Source organism: Dysidea avara, chromosome 15, assembly GCF_963678975.1.
Source record: "Dysidea avara chromosome 15, odDysAvar1.4, whole genome shotgun sequence".
Taxonomy (NCBI): domain Eukaryota; kingdom Metazoa; phylum Porifera; class Demospongiae; order Dictyoceratida; family Dysideidae; genus Dysidea; species Dysidea avara.
In genome coordinates, this window is record NC_089286.1 from 12,858,951 (window position 1) to 12,875,435 (window position 16,485).

At 36.9% G+C, this 16,485-nt stretch overlaps 1 protein-coding gene and 1 long non-coding RNA gene across 2 annotated transcripts in view; both read left to right on the plus strand.

The window, feature by feature from the left end:
- Positions 1 to 16,485, plus strand: part of LOC136245826 (uncharacterized) — an 82,295-nt gene that overhangs the window by 11,873 nt on the left and 53,937 nt on the right. The gene's annotated exons all lie outside the window — the stretch shown is intronic.
- LOC136245775 (uncharacterized) lies at positions 13,539 to 14,507 on the plus strand. The gene is made up of 3 exons (XR_010696118.1): positions 13,539 to 14,172; positions 14,224 to 14,285; positions 14,341 to 14,507. It is a non-coding gene; the product is annotated as an uncharacterized lncRNA (long non-coding RNA).

A 16,485-nucleotide genomic window follows, 5' to 3' on the forward strand; every position in this document is an offset into this window, starting at 1 on the left:
TTGAGCATGTTATGCAAGAAGGTTTACATTTCAGCGTTATTATATCCTATTATACCACTTCACAAAAACGTAATCAATTATGGTTATAGACAGCAGATACAGTGATTGTTTTATTAGAGATTCATGTGTAGTAGTATAATATTTTGGGTAATGTACTTGGTTATGTGTGACCCAAAGTCCTAGTTACATAACCAAGTAATAATAATAATAATAAGTGACGTCATAAATAATTAATTAATTAATTAATGTACAGCGAAACTACTAGCACACACACAAATGCTCACCGGGATTGTGTTAGACGATAGTAAAACAGGAAAAATAAAAATGGATTTTTTCTTCCGTCCCTTCGTTATTGAATAGAGTTTTCCATATAACGCCATTCCTTTTCAGTACCTGATGACCAGTAACTCGTTAGTTACCACTCGTAAAACCTGTTTGCGTGCCCAGTAACTAGTAAGGCCGGTTTGTAGCTCATAGCAACCAATTCAAATGCGCTGCACCGCCTGCTCGTTAAACCAGGCTCTTGAGGGAAAGCACTATTATTGGTGGAAACAACGATGTTTTCTTTCTTGGAGGTTAGTTCTATGTAATGTACTCCAACTAATACTTTACTGCAGGTCATTCTTAGGGTATTCCATTTGAGTATTACAATGCGCAAAAGCATTAGAATACACTTACGAGATTTTAGCCTATAGTCAGTAGGGGAAAAGTCTTATTATTGGACCAAATTTACAAGTTTTTACTACTGTCAAATCACAGATACTACGCTGTGTGGTCTGTTATTTAGTGACTAGTCCATAAGTGGCGACTTACTATTTGTAGCGTTCAAGGTAGCATTGTTTAGCTAAAAGGTAAATTCTATCGGCCAAAAGTCTCTGTTTACTATGCTCAGGTTTGAGTAAGGGGCACCAAGAAATGGTTTGTCATGCAGCAGTCATTCTTATAAGACTAGTTTGTGTTTTATGTGTATGCAGCTTCTGTAAACATATCAGTACTGTGAATGTTGTACACTAATGATGCAGTCACATGTGTCATAAGATAAATAATATGCTTTGAACATTTGCTTTTACCATACCTTTGCAGCACTGGATGTGCGACTGCTGGTCAAGACAAATCTATTGTAGATAACATGGCTTATAGCTACTATAGCAATCAAACCAAGTACTGTAATAGTGTTAACACTGAGTAATAATGACTACAATAGCAGTGCAAATGCAGATGTAATGAGCTATTCAATTTGTGGATGGTAGCAGTGTTAGTGGAGTATGTACTAGGATTCTGTCTTATAACAACAGTGCTGCCTGTTCACGTCTCAAACCAAACCCGAAGATTCACTCGCAAACAACTATAAACTTGTTGCTAACTACTCACGTAACACTAGTCTATATATCGCACACATACAGGATACTAATATAGTTATGTTCTGGATAAATGTCTGTTGTTACATATAGCTTGTAATGTATGACTGTGTACAGTACATATGTATAATAACTTACAATATGTAACCGTCTCAGCGAAAACCCGTCTAGTTCGCAAAAGCATGAGTATTGAGAAAATCAAAATTTTAAAGTAATTCGTAAAATTACACATGCTACAAGAAAAAATATGCAAGTTTTTCTCGGGCCAGTACTTCAAGAAGATTCAAATCAATTAAACTATACACCATCTTACTCATGGGGAGTTCGAAAATCTTTGTTTCATTTCTGTAGCCCTAATGATTTTCGTCTCACATGAGTTTGTTTACGGAGCAGTAGACGTAAACAAAGCTATTACTGTGTTTTTTTTTAACAAAACTGCCTTCATACACCTATGCACAGGTGAATACAAGGCTAAAACTATACCTTAGTTAGTCTGCCAATCCATGGTGAACATTGTAAGCCAAATTCCAACTTTGTAGACTAATCCAAACGGAAGTTATGGCTACGAATGCAAGCGCCTGTAGTTTATTTTTAGTGTAGTCACTGTACAAATTGATTTCCTTATTCTTCCTACTTTCCAGCGCTGTAATTCCAAAATTACTCACCACAGAAGTCTGAAACTTTGGTGAACCATTCCTTGAACTATGCATGCAGATAATGCTGAGAAATTAAAAAAAAAATATTTGAAGGTTGTGCGAACTAGACAGGTTTTCACTGAGATGGTCACATACAGTATGTAACTATTGTAAGTATATTTAGTGAAATTAAGTAATGGATAACTCTCAATCTTTCTTTAATATTGTTGCTCTGTGTTGTGTTGGCTGGTCCATCTGTAATGCTATACTTTTTATAGCATACTGCAGTATTGTTACTAGGTTGTACTGAGAATAAAGCAGATGGGGTTGATAATGGTCCTATTCAGTGTCATACATGGTATTGGGGACATTAGCTTTATATAAGTTGACCATATAATATTATTATGTATGTACACTGAGCACAGAGTTGACGCTTGTTATCTGTATAGTAGCATTGTGAACCAGTATGGAAAAACTGGTTATTAACTGGTATTGTCTTTTTCCCACTCACTTGGTAGACTTCTGCTGCCAAGTGATAACGTCATAGCATAACCTCAAAGCATGCGTAAATGCTGTGTAACAATATTTAGGCAATTTGCAGTTGTTAATTTGGCGAAATACACACTATTTAATTTTTATTAAATTTACTGATAAATTGGCACTACACTGTTGCACATGTTGTAGGCTGACAGAAGGATGAATTTGTATCCTGAATGTTTCTTGTGCTGAAATGTTTGCCTTGCAGAATTAGTGCTCAGTCACAGTGAGCTGTCCACTGATCCCTTTCACAGGGATAGATCACACGACGCGTAATCAAATATCTGAGTCTGACCTGGATTGGATCATGTGTGCAATGGATCAATTAGTTCACGTTGAAGTGTTTTAACCTAGTCCTGCTACAAACTAGTTTTTTTTGTGAGCCACACCCACTTATCATGATCATGTACATGGTGTGTATCTCGAAGTAATACAGTAAACCTTTGATTTCTTTAGGATGTCATATCAAGTTACACATACAGTGTTAAGGAGTGTTGACAATGTCATCAGTGGACTGCTTATTGAAGCCAAACTACAAGGATCATTGAAACTTAATGCTGGGTAGAGACCTGACCAACTAACACTTTGAAAGTGACTATACACTGTAAATTCAGAAGTGTGATGTTCATACTGATGGTATGACTCCTGCGGTTGCTTAGTGTAATGCTCATACTTCAGAAGTATGATGACCACACTAAGTGACCGCAGGAGTCATACCATCAGTATGAACTTCACACTTCTGAATTTACAGTGTAGGTATTACATCATCACTTCAAGATATGCATTTGTACAGGTTATACTGAAGTAGAATACTCTCCTCTCTTTATATATTATGAACTCTTGCTAGTGGCCATGGGCTTGGCTCCATGTAAGCTTACAGACAGCATCAAACATAAGATTCATGCAGACTGTAATACTGTTGATAAATGAATACAAGCAGAGTATTACAATTAGAGCGAATTTGCTAGTTTGTGTGTAAAATCACTGATATGAGCAGTTGTTCTTATAAATAAGACTTGTTTGTGTTTCACGTATACGGCTTCCCTAGACATATCAGTACTGTCCATTTGGTGCATATAGGCACACATGTCAGAGAATAATAGTAGAGCTTTGAGCATCTTATTTAAAGATCACTTTCACCATACCATGCAGCAGTTTGGATGTGTGACTACTGGTTAAGACCAATCCATTGTAGATACACTTTTCTGTACACTTCGTGGAACGAAATTAATTTTGTGTCTAAACATGGCTTATAGCTGCCGTAGCAATTAAACCTATCACTTTACAATTATATCAGAGTACTGATGGCTACAATAGCAGTACTAATGTAAATGTAATGAGCTAGTCATTTTGGGAGTGGGTAGCCATGTTAGTAGTGTGCATACTAAGATTCTATGATATAAACTATTGGCATATAGCTTATAATGTATGTGAACAGTATAGATCCTTGCTAATCCAAACTCCTGTGATCTGCTAATCCCAACAGTTGAAATGACTGTTCTATTAGGCTATTTTGAGAACAAGTGTTTGTTCTATTAGAGTATTTGAATAGGGTTCTGTATATAGTCAATAATCTGAACAATTTCACTACTTTTAGAACAGTGCTGTTCAGATTATTGAAGATCCACTGTTTAATAAATTGCTATAATATCCATTTTATTGTATTATTAGCTTACAATGTGTGACTGTTGTGTGCACATACAATGAAATTAAGTGATAGATAACTCCCAATCTTTCTATGTTAGTTCTGTTCTGTGTTGGCTGGTCCATCTGTTGCCCTATAATTTTGATAGCATACTTTAACATTGTTACGAAGTTGTACTGAGCTTTCAGTGTCTTTGTATTGGTAATGGTGACATCAACTTTATAATATGACCATGTATTTTGTGTATGTACACTGAGCACATGGCTTTCCCCTTGTTATCTGTACAGTGGTCCTTCTATAATTTAAATTCATTAAATAATGGAAGGTTAAAACCGATTGATTTATATAGAGAATTCCATTCAAATACTCTAATAGAACATACAGTGAACAAAATACTCTAATAGAACAGTCACTACTGTTTGAATAACAAAACATCTGGGTATCGATGGCCGAACATTAAAGGGACCACTGCACTGGGGCATGTGTGACCTATTAGACATGTATGCTTTAAAGTTAAAAAAGAATACTAAATGTTTATCTCTTACAAAAGACAGCATTGTTAGGAACAGCTACCACTCTGCGAAAGGTTCTGCAGCTCTAAGGATGTGGGTAGCATCTCAAGCTGAGACATTTCAAACACCAGTTTATGTACATTGCATGATCCTGTGATTTATTCAATAATCATAACAAGGGTGCTATACCAGAGAATTATAGGCGTACCACCTGCTTGTCAGTACTTTGGAAGTTATTTACTAGTGTATTACATCGTATGATCTACCATCACTTACAGCAAAATGGGTTATCTTCATGTGAGCAAAAAGTTGTAAGTGGTTCCAGAGGATGTAAAGACCAGTTGATCATAGACAAAATGATTAGGCTTAAGTCTATTATGCTCCAAAATTTTCCTATTATTCTTTCTGGCAGTTATTTTTTTATTCACCTATTATTCCCAAAATTATGCCTGAGTTCACCTATTATTCCCAAATTATCCCTGGAATTTGTGCAAAAACAAGCAAATCAGTTAGAGTTTCTACATAACTGACTGCTATATTAGAATTATGGACTTGAAATGACTACTCTATTAGAGTAAGTGACTGTTCTATTAGAGTATCTCGATCTTTTCAACCGTTTTTAGGCTTGCACTGTTCCAATGTTTTAGCCAAAAGATTTTTGCATCAGACTACAAGAGAAACTTATAATTTTACATTAATTATTCCTAGAACTCGTCCAATTATTACGGAATCTTCTCCAATTCTTTTCCCTACCTATTATTCCCAAAATTATGGCGGCATAATAGACGCATACCTATAAATGATGCTCACAGAAAACATAAGAATTCATTCATGCCATGGATTGATTATAAGAAAGCGTATGATTCAATACCAAATGATTAGATTTTGTATTGTTTACAGTTATTTGCTGTTCACAGTAAAATTGTCAAATTTCTGGAAAAGACCATGCAATTCTGATAGACTCAATTAACTGTTAATGGTGAGATAATGGATAGCATCCCAATTTGTTGTGGAATTTTTAAAGGGGATATTTTATCCCCACTACTGTTTATTATACGTTTATTTCCCTTGTCTACTGTTTTGAACTTGACAAAAAAAGGCTATAGAATAACAAGTGGAGGACGGAAAATCAACCACCTTCTCTACCTAGATGATATCAAGTTATATGGTGGGCACACTCAAAGTGAATTAGAGTATCTGGTTCAGACCCTTCATATTTTTTCCGATAAGTGCTTACAAATACGTAGGGATTTCAGAAGCAAAAATAATGCAATGAAGGAAGCACTCATTAAGGAATATAAATTGCGTGTAAGAAAGTTGAATCAATGCCTTTGCTGTTCCTTTAATTTGGTATTCAGGTGGAATTATTGACTGGACTTTAGCTCAACTGCAACAACTGGATACATCTACCCGGAAATTACTAACCATACATATATGGTGCATTTAACAGAAACAGTGATGTGGATCACTTATATGTTTCCCGAAAGCTTGGGGGAAGAGACCTCCTTTCTTTGACTGATACTGTAAAGCAGGAGCGATGTGACTACATACACCAATCTTCTGATTATCTTGTACAAATGGTGTCATCTACATACCCATCTCAAATTGTTCAGTCTGGAGCACAGTACAAAAGGGAGAACAACAGATAGAAGGAAAACAATTGAAAGGCTAAGGCTCTTCATGGCCAATTTATGAGGGACACTGCTGGACAAGTTAATGAAATAGCCCAATGGCAGTGGTCAAAGTCCTCTAATTTTACAAGAGAGACAGAAGGTTTGCTTTTTGCAGCACAAGAGCAAGCTTTGTCAACCAAAGCAATTAAAGCCCATGTGTACAGACTGCCCTGTTCCATGCTTGTCAACTGTGTAATTCACATGATGAGACCATAGGTGATCTTGTCAGTGGATGTTCATTTCTTGCTCAGCATGAGTACAAAAAGAGGCATGACAAAATTGCTAGCTTTATTCACTGGAAACTTTCTACAAACATTGGTTTCATAGTGCCTGAGCAATGGTGGTTACACAACCTGAGAAGGTTGTTGAAAACTCTAATTCCAAACTGTTGTGGAATTTTATGATATTTATTGATAAAAGTTTACCAAATAATAGACCACACATTACTGACCACACATTACTTTTGTTGATAGACAGCAAGAACATGTTTATTTTATTGAACTATCCATTTCGGAGATTCCAGAATTTCTCAAAAGTCTGTGGAGAAAGCTTCAAAGTATGTTGGCTTGAAAATTGAGGCCTGTAGATTGTGGAATATGCAAGTGACTGTTGTATCTATTATTATTAGAGCCATTGGCTCAATCCCAATTCCCTGGTGGCCAATCTGAAGAAACTGAATAATCCTGAATATACAACATCTTTACTTCAAAGAACAGATTTGTATAGCACGGTGTTACTCCTTGATTGCTATTTAGACATTTAGTTTTTCTTTAAAGTGATTGTACTCCAATTCCCTTGGCTAGGGCATGGATTTCTTTAACCAGTTATTGCACTGTGACTTTAAGTTAAATAAATAATTATGCGGAGAAGGAACATGAATTACTCCAGAAATACCAAGACTTGTGTTTAGATTTATAACAAACTTGGAACCTCCGAACCATCAAGTTTGTTCCTATTATTATTGGTGCAACAGGCTCATTTACACCAAATCTTCCAACTCACCACTGTGCTTGAAAAACGCAGCCAGCAAAAGTAGACTACATATTTTACTCTGGTCGACTGTGTCAGTGAAATGTGCTAGTACATTCATAAAGTTTTGTCTTATAAAAACCTATCATGGGCAATAACACAGGTTTTCTCAGATCCAGTCACAATTATGAATATACTGAGAAGACTACATCACACAAACACTTGCACTACTATGCACAGATACACAGACACACACACATGCTTGCACATCACGTAGAGGTATTCATAACTTTCAGACAAAATGTTAGACCAGTTTTTATTGTTGATCTGACCCAGTCAGTCATCAACATAATTAGCCACTAAACACTTCTTACACTATGGTGTACAGTGGCCACACCTGGTTAGTTAATCTCCTAGCAACAGAACATTGTTACTATGTCAACTAGCATTGAAGTGCAGGATTTCAGGTGAGAATCACAGCCTACATCCAACTTCCCCTGGCCTAACAAATGTCAGACCAAACAGGAGATAGGCAGCTATCTTGCTTATTGGTTAGCAAATGGCCAATAGCCAACTATTATAATCACACGCACGCATACACTAAACACACATGTACAGCCATGTTTGTTGAACTAAACTGACACATGTCTTATCAAGTTTTAACTTAGATGTTCCTAAAGCATCTAACACTCCCAGCATTGGATGACGGTAGTGGGTAATGCAGAAGTTAAACTATGCCTGGTTCTTAACCTGAGGTACCTGATCAGTTTCTACATGTCCAAAATTTTAAGCATAAAGATCTCCTCATAGCAGCACTGATGTTTGAACAAGGTGACCTATTTAAATTTGATCTCAAGTCTGGATATCACCATGCTGATACTTGGCCTGAACAGTACAAGTATCTGGGGTTACACTGGGATTTGGATGGCATGGAGAAATATGTCTTTAAAATCCTTCCCTTTGGGTTGTCCACTGCCTGTTTCCTATTTAACATTAATGATACCATTAGTGAAGTACTGTACTGGCATGGCCGAGACCTAAAGCTATTATATACATGGGTAATGAAATTATAGCAGTAAAAGGAAAAGCCAAGGCAATAGTTGAAAATGCAAAAGTTAAACAGGTTCTAAAATTAGCTGGGATTATTGATAATGTAGAGAAGTGTGTCTGGGAACCATCCTGTAAAATAAAATGGTTTGGGTTTACATAGATTTCGCTCTTGGTGAGTTTTCGGTACCAGCTCAAAAGATCTCCACTCATACACTAAACTGCCTGAAGCCAAACAAAAAACTCCTTTCAGCAAAGCAATTGGCTTGTGTAATTGGCAAATCACTGCAATGTCCCCTGCCTTAGACTTGGCTTGGTTACCAGACTGATGACCTGAAGCTTGTATGCCACCCTAAACAGCAGAGTCGCTTGGTGTCACCAAGTGTTATGTAAGGGAAAGTAATTTAATTGATCTTTTAATTGTGATTGTGCAACCACTGGATGCTGTGGTTAGCCATAAAAATGTACAGAAATAATTGGGAAATGGACAACCACGGACACAAAATCTATTGTCATATAGAATCTTTTAATTATTACACCTATTGTAACATACTCACTCATGATAGTTCTACAATTGTTACATATAATAATAATCTTGTCAGAGTTTTAAGGTGATGCCGTGACCAATAATAAGGTACATTGTGACAGTATGTGATAATTATGGTCATATCAATTAATTGTATGGATGTTTCTATTTTGCTTTTTTCCATCTTTTTTTTCCAGGAATTCTTTCTTCTTGCTGTACACTGTTAAAAAGCTCAGAATAATAAGGTCTATAACAGTCTTATTATGTTAGTATTGGAATCAAATAGTACAGCATATATTACTAGATCAGGACTTTACTATAACACTTGAATACATTTAAGACAGTCGTATATTAGAGATTACATCACTAGTATAGAGCGGTGTATTATCAGACTATACTAAGCCTATTTCAGCAATATATTGGCTACTATACTACTGTAATTTTTACTTTCCTATAAACTGTGGCTACCTTGATTAAATAATTTCTATAATTATATTTGTAATAAATTTAATTCTGTAAATATGTTAAAACCACAATAGGTACAGCTGGTAAATCAATGTCTCCTTGGCCCTGACTGAATCAAATCAATTTCATCATTTATCAGTCTTTATCCAACTGCAGCTGGTAAGACAGTAAATACAACTCACAACTTCCATTACTAATTACCTGTATTATAATCCCCATGTAGAACTCTGTACAATCTGTTAGTTCATGTCTAGTAGAACTGCCCCATTGCTCTAATACAAAGATGGCAAATATAATGTGTATTCTGGACAATCGTTGGACTTACAGTTTGTAACAATAAAAATCTCATAAAACCGAGACCTTGTCTGGAAACCTAATATTACCAAGTAGAATGGCGGTTAGGTCCCACAACTCTATTAACAGAGATGCCAACCTCTGAACAATTTTAGGAGTGAGACCTCAAATACTACCAGCAATGTGGACCAGACTCCAGTGCAGCTCCAGGATTTTTGGTAGTGAAGACCAAAAAAAAAAAAAAAAGTCGCTGCATGCTCAAAGTACAAAAATAAGTACAGGGCTGTCCAATTTTAAGCACAGGGCTAATGATGAAGCAGATCAGGCGTGACAAATGCGTGAGAACTAAGCTAATAGAGTGAGAAACAGAGGGTTAGGCGTGAGAGTTGGCATGTCTGCTATTAAAGATGGTAAATATAATGCGTATACCAGGGGCAGATCCAGGAGCTGGCAAGGGGAGGGATACAAACGGGCTGTGGTTGGGGAAAGCCAGATTCTCTTGTTAGTTGCTGCATTTTTGAAGCAGCAAATAATCGCCACTAAGTAGTGTCTCACTGTTGATTTTTGACAGTTTGGCTTTTGCAGATAGTTGTGGAGTCTTAAAAGCTGTGTAAAAGGCTATCAATCTCTTACACAACAGCAACACAGTAATTGTTTTTAGAGGTGCTTAATATGCACGAAGGTGCTGGGGACAATTTCACAGCTAGTTTTACTGGTTTGCTTTGATTTCAGGTAAATTTGTAATAAATGCTACTAAAATGTGCATATCATTTTCATGAGTTAATTCATCTAGCCCTGACACATAATGTTTAGTATTTTAATCAGAAGTATGGTTCTTCCAAGGGGAGGGGGGCATTTGCCCCAAATGCCCCATCCTGGATCCGCCATTGTATACTGAAAAATCATTGTACTTACAGTTTGTAACAATCTTGTAAAACTGAGACCAAGTCTGAGACTGACAATCCATGTAGAACTAAGACACGTCTGATAAGACCATGTCTCACAACCCTAAATTGAGGTAAACATTATTCATATTCTGGATTACTTGGTGTACATACAGTTGTTATCAGTGAGTCTAACTAGACATAAAACGGCCTCTTAGTATGTGACTTTGTTGGGCTAATATTAGATGAAGAGTTTTGAACGGTCATATCTCAGCCAAGAACAATGATCACGCTGTAACTAGCAGGTACGGTTATAAAGTATTAAAATAAGCACATTCAAGCATTGATTTATGTTTACCCTTAAACCCGCAGCTGTTTTACAAGACGCAAGCACTGACAATGCATAATCCAGTAAACTGGATCGCATGCATGCCTTGTAAAACTAAAGACTATAACACAAAAACTGTTAAAGCTATCTGAAAACAACACACACCATCTTACTCACCGTTAAATTTTGTTTGAATGGTCTCTTACTTCGTTGGGTCTGTCCAACCCAGAGATACTTGCTTCACTTTGAAAGAGTTACAGAACTATCCCTCCATCTTGCTTCTTCAATGATGTACCGTTAAATTTTGTTTGAATGGTCTCTTACTTCGTTGGGTCTGTCCAACCCAGAGATACTTGCTTCACTTTGAAAGAGTTACAGAACTATCCCTCCATCTTGCTTCTTCAATGATGTACAAAAGGCCATAACTTGGCCGTACTTTGTTGTATCATCTTTTGCTTGGTGTCACATTACTCCTCGTGTGATGGTGACTCAGTTGATATATAGATATCACGTGATATCATAACTGTCGGACGAACACAATGACGATGCGAACTTGGAAGGACGCAAAATGATTCAGCACGTCGTAGTGGGTGAGTTCCTTGATTGTATGCTGAAAGGTTATATGTGACCAAATTTTGGAAAATCACCCATATGGGCGTGCGTGAAATAATTAGAATTTTCATGTTTGGTGGGTTGCTATTATGTGCAGAGGAGAGCTATAAAAATATTTCTAAAATTTTCTAGTAATTTAAGGTATTGAGAATGGCTTAAAACCATTAACAAGTACATTTGCACTATAAGCTTATTATTTGGTCATTAAATATTTTAAGTGTCAAATGTGCCCATATGTGTGATTTTCCAAAATTCGGTCACATATACAGGCAGATAGCTTACTCCTTGCCAAGAAATAAAATCTGTTTTTTGAAGTGATCAGATGAATGCTTCATGAGATATATTTGTTTGTAACTGCCTATGTAAATTGGCAAAAATATTGTGCATTTTCAATTCACCTTTTATCAAAGCCATAAGCTGAGATAACCACAGGAGATTGAAGGCCTTTAAACGGTTGTTAACGAGTTACCATTAATTATCCAAATCACGGGACAATTCCGTATATAAAAACATGGCTACCCCGTTTCGCGATATACAGTAAATGATTTTGTACACGTATGCATAACCACAGGTATGACCAGCTGCACTAGAAAAAAAATGGCGTGCTGAACAGAGCATGTGCTGGAGCATTTACGAGTGTTTACGAGTGTTCTGCTATGCGCAGTAACAAAAGAACGGATTGTATAAAGATGTGCCATCAAATCGACTAAACAGTGTTTTGTTTTTAGCAAGTTTTACGTGAGCGAAGGACTACTGCACGAAGGAAGAATTGGTTGTAAGTACGGAAGTCATCCAGACCTAATTGTATGATTTACACTAAACTAGATGATTTACGCAACTCTGGGAAGTCTACTTTATTACATGGCGAGCATTTATTAGATAGTCGTTCTGTCTGATGTGTAGAGTGAACTAGTATTAGCCAGAACTGTTTCCTTCTAGGTGCATCACAGTTGTAAATTATAAGACATGGCTAATCCAAGAAGAGAAAGATGGAATGAGATAATGAAGAGCCCGAAACTACATAATGGACCATGATGTATGATGATATTATTGTTCATGCTTTTATGGTCTTTTACACAAGGTGTGTTTGCATTGTATGAACGTGTTTCCCAACCAGCGATCAGCCTTGAGCGGTCTAGCTGTTGGTTATGTGTTCATGTATCTGTGTTTCCCAACCAGCGATCAGCCTTGAGCGGTCTAGCTGTTGGTTTTGTATTCGTGTATCTGTGTTTCCAATCAGTGATCAGCCTTGAGCGGTCTAGCTGTTGGTTATGTGTTCATGTATCTGTGTTTCCCAACCAGCGATCAGCCTTGAGCGGTCTAGCTGTTGGTTTTGTATTCGTGTATCTGTGTTTCCAATCAGTGATCAGCCTTGAGCAGTCTAGCTGTTGGTTATGTATTCATGTATCTGTGTTTCCAACCAGCAATCAGCCTTGAGCGGTCTTGCTGTTGGACTTGTATTCATGTTGTGTTTCCAACCAGCGATCAGCCTTGAGCGGTCTTGCTGTTTGACTTGTATCCATGTATCTGTATTTCCCAACCAGCGATCAGTCTTGAGCGGTCTTGCTGGGGGGACATGTATGTAATGTCTGTGTTTTATACAGAAATCCTGTATGTAGTATGTAACAATATTATAATTGATATGATTTTTAGGACAACTGCGCAAAACTCTATCAGTCAAATTGATGACCTATGTAGCTGCAAAGATACGTTCCACAAGATTTACCTCCGAAACTGATTATCTACCTTTTTGTACCACAAGTGGTTAAAATTTAAGAATAATGATGAAGTACGTATGGAGAGAGATGGCACACTACTAGCTATTTTTTATGTTGTCGTTATGTTGTAGCTGAATTTCAAGAAAGGTGATCACAAGGTGCATAGTATTTTTGTGCAGTTAACTTGCATACACAAACTTTATTAATGGAACCACCTCTGGAGAAAAATAATGCAACTTTGATAGTGAGGTGGTCTCAGTAAAGAAGTCATGAACTCCACCTTACTGACATGGCCACTATAATAATATTTTGTAGTACAGTAAACTCTGCTTTGTTTGACATCATTATTTAGCTTATATAAATTAGATCATCTGTGTACTTAACTGCAGCTATCAATGTTATTCCCCATCTCCCCCAGTAAAGGACATTGTCAGCATTATGAAGGGATTTAAATTTATTCCTGAGGGTACGGACATTAACTGAAGCCACGGCATATTGTCAAATCCTTATTTGTATCTCCAAAATGTGAACGTATCTGTTTTGTTATCAACCATAATTCTGTTGTAGAATCACTTCTTCATTGTTTGGAATCACAGAGGATGGGAGCAGTAAACTATAGGCATAACAACAGTTGTGAAAAAGTGGATTGTAAGTGTTGCTTAGTCTCATGTGGCTAGACTGCCTTCCGCCTCCTCTCTTTCTTTATGGCATTGTTTGTCAGTGAGATAGAGCCTGGTGAAGTGTAGTGGTGACTTTCAACCAATATCCAGTGAAATTAATTCATTGGCTAGCAGTATTATGTTAGTATGGTGGACATAAATGCTACAGCAAAACTTGTAACAGAGCTGATACCATTGCTACATAGCATTTTCCCAGCAAGAAACTGTGGTAACTGTCTACGAATGCATTTTGTCAACAGTAATTCACCAGACCCTATCTCGCCTACCAATGACATAACAAAGTGGAAATGTAAGTATCGGTGTGCTTATCTAACTGTTTTAATCTGCCATAATTCTGTAGTCCCTTGAAATAACTGACAAAAGGTGCAGTAACTACAGGCAGAATAGTGAACAAGTGGAAATGTAAGCATTTGGTAGGCTTATCTTATCTGTTTTGTAATCGAATAAAATTCTGTAGTCACTTTTGTTTGAAACAAATGAGGTTGGACAGGAGCAGTGAAATGATGACGGAGTAAACAACAGTTGGCTAGCTTTTTGTAGAAGTAAGCAGTGGTGTTTTTGAAACTGTTTTGTCATCTGTCATAATACCATTGCAGTGTTGATCCTTTTGACCTCCTTGTTGAGTCACTGATGGTGGTGGTGGTAAAGAAACTGGAAAACAATTGATTTTATTAATAAATTTATGTGCATGATCATATGAATATTTAATGAAGCACATTTATTCGAAACAATCTTGTAATGTGATGGGAGGCTTGGAAGGCGTATTGGGAACATTGTACAAGGTATGTAAAGTGCAAGGGGGTTATTCGGTTTCGCCAATTAGTGCGCCGTAATTTGTTTAACAGTAGAATTTTACGCGTGATTTTTGTACCGTTTCAGGGCCTACATTCTCCTGTGAACATGTTATAAAATACGTAATACGTACACAGCAATTGGAAGGTATAAAAGCTGGAATGGAATGGAACCAGAACGCACCCCTCATTTAATTATTTTTTATTGTTGTAAAATTACACTTTGTGTTCATTTTCTACATGTAGCTACATGATTCACCGAAGCTGAATCCTATCGTCAACTTCTTTACCAACTGCATCAGCGATAATTTATCATCTCCAAATAGTGCAATGCCAATAGCACGTGTTCCACTGCATGCACGTCACTGTTGCACATTCTGCACTGCCACAGTTGCGTTTTTTGGTGATGACAGATAGAGAACAGTCATGTGCTTATGGCGAAACCAATGGTGATACACCTGACTCTTGATGACAGCAACGATAGCCCAAGTGACCAGTACAATGATGAAGATGATGAATTTGACAGACAAGCACAAGTTCAAGTAGGATGCCTATAAGCAAGTGAGACTAAAAATGATGCAAAAGGTCATGAAATAAATGGACTGAGATCGGTTGATGAAAGTGAAAGATGTAAAAGAAGAAAGCTTTTGTCTGAGCATTGCAGTGGTGACCACAACAACGCAGTGGAAGAAGATTATGATGGGCATGGAGATAGCAACCTCACATCGCATGGCAGCCAGTGAGTTTTTACATTAGTTTTAGCTAGATTTAAGTTGTCCCGAAGTTATTACTCGAAGGAAAAATGATCAATTCATAAAGACTAGCGGCGTGCCTTGGAATTTTTGATGCTTAACCCGACTATCGTAAATTCAACACAAACAAAGGCGGCTCAGATATCTAAGCTATGGGCGGGGCTCCTGATTTGGGTTACTCTAATCCATCGCCCTGGAGAATCTTTGGTAGCTAGCTTACTTTCTGCTAGTGGCACTTTCTGTACATGCTTACAATACTTTTATTAACTGTTTTGACAACACATATTCATTAAGTTAGTGCATATTCTTATTAAGCATGGCAACACTATAGAGTGGATTGTATGCTGGATACAATCAATGCAAAACTAAAAAGCTTTATATTATGATGTTGCAATTTTGTTATAGGTGATATAGCCAAAAGGAAGATAAATACCCAACTTTTATTGGACAATTTCCATTGTTTGGCACTTATGAAGGTCCAGTTCAACCTACTGAAGCTTTCAATGCAATCCTACACACACATCTGAGACATCACCACTAGTGTGTAATCAATGGCCTACAGACGTGACGGATGCTGCAGTGTTCTTAGTAAATACCAACAAACTAAGGCGCAAAGATGATTTGAAAGCAGATGATGTTGGAAGCTGGTGTCACAAAGGAAAACCCAAGCGGTTTTATAGCATTGAATGGATGAAGTACATGGTGAACCCTGACTCTGGTGAAGTACATGCTGAGCTTTGTGGTGAAGATACTGATGGTGCTTTCAAGTTAACTCGAATTTATTATCATCATAAGGGAACTACAGAATTTTGAAAGACCATCTTTTACATTCACAGTAAGTTCATATTGTTTGTTCATATCTGTCTACTTTATTACAATAAAGCTATTAGTGCTGCAATACTGTTCTGTAGTAGTGTTTGTGCATTAATATATGGTGATTTATAGTTTGCAAATTTGTATGAGCTTGTAATTGATTGTTTCAAAATTTCCGTTATATAATGTCCATATTATTGACATGAATATCTATATTATATAGATCCTGAAAATGAACAGTTACCC